Source organism: Scleropages formosus, chromosome 14, assembly GCF_900964775.1.
Source record: "Scleropages formosus chromosome 14, fSclFor1.1, whole genome shotgun sequence".
NCBI classification, from domain to species: Eukaryota; Metazoa; Chordata; class Actinopteri; order Osteoglossiformes; family Osteoglossidae; genus Scleropages; species Scleropages formosus.
Genome location: NC_041819.1, coordinates 19,015,796 through 19,017,104, shown reverse-complemented (window position 1 = coordinate 19,017,104; position 1,309 = coordinate 19,015,796). Strand labels below are relative to the sequence as shown.

The 1,309-nt window shown below is 40.6% G+C and overlaps 1 non-coding gene across 1 annotated transcript; it reads left to right on the top strand.

The window, feature by feature from the left end:
• The first annotated feature begins 813 nt into the window (after positions 1-813).
• Positions 814-886, top strand: trnav-uac (transfer RNA valine (anticodon UAC)). Its single transcript has one exon. It is a non-coding gene; the product is annotated as a tRNA-Val (tRNA).
• The last annotated feature ends 423 nt before the right edge of the window (positions 887-1,309 follow it).

Sequence of the window (1,309 nt, the reverse complement as noted above, 5' to 3'; positions counted from 1 at the left end):
ATTACAATGAAGGACTGAAGCAAATCAAAAATTTTTATGATTAACTTAACTAGTTTATTATTGAGCTGCTGAGTTGCCTACTTGGATGCTTAATATCTTCCCTTTCCTGGTAAAAATTAAAAAGGGTCTATGTCTATATTTTAGATTGCTGAGCAATACATCTGCTTTTTCAGCTGATGCTTTTCTCCAAAGCAACTTATAAACATCAGCTACCAACCATTAGTGCAGCAGGGTAGTTTTTATTTTTGATTCTAGGGAAACTGCCTTGCTTAAGGGTACTTGAGCAGTAGGTGGGATTAAAATGTATGACCTTCAGAGCCAAAAGCTGCAGCCATTATGCTACCAGCTGCCTCCGTTTACCTGCTTGTTCTTACATAAGTATTCTTTTCTTCTTCAAGTTATTCATGTATTTCAAAAAGTCTTCTAAGATATAACGAATAGATGCTCAATACATGAGAAAAAATGACAAAAAAGAGCATTTTCACAAAAAAAGAAACTGATCTCAGAGAATACGAAGCCAAAACAAACATATTAATATGAATTTTGTTATTTTTTGCAGTTGCTGGGTGTGAATTTTTCTTTTTTCTTTTTTGGTGGCTATAGGGGTTCCATAACACAGGGGATGCAGTAGCGTAGTGGATTGGACCAGGTCCTGCTCTCCAGTAGGTCTGGGGTTCAAGTCTCGCTTGGGGTACTTTGCGATGGACTGGCATCCCATCCTGGGTGTGTGCCTTCTGGCCTTATGCCCTGTGTTGCTGGGTAGGCTCCAGTTCCCCGTGACCCTGCTAGGACAAGCGGTTCTGAAGGTGTGTGGGTTCCATAATGTAGTGGTTATCATGTCTGTTTTACATGCAGAAGGTCCTGGGTTCAAGTCCCAGTGGAACCATATGTATTACCTACAAAGACTCTATGCACAGGGGTATAAGGAGTTAGGGTTTTATAATCTGTAGGTCAAGAGTTCCACGTCTGCTCTTGCTATAATCCCGTAGGGCAGCTGAGAGTGTGGTGGTTGGTACTGCTTTTCTTGGATTTGAACATTGTGGATTTGAATCTCATCTACAGCTGCACTATCCTTGAGAAAGGTGCTTACCCAAGTTACTCCAGTAAAATTACCATACTGCATAGATGGGTAAGTAATATTAGGTAGCTTGCCACAGTCAGCTGCTTTGGAAAAAAGTGCTGGATAAATGCAGAACTCTTTTCATCACAAGGGAACTTTGAAAGTAACATTGCAGCAGAAGGACATCAAATAAAATGGCCCTTTTTCAGAACAGTGGGCTCTTTGGTATCTATACTGGGCTCCACAGTT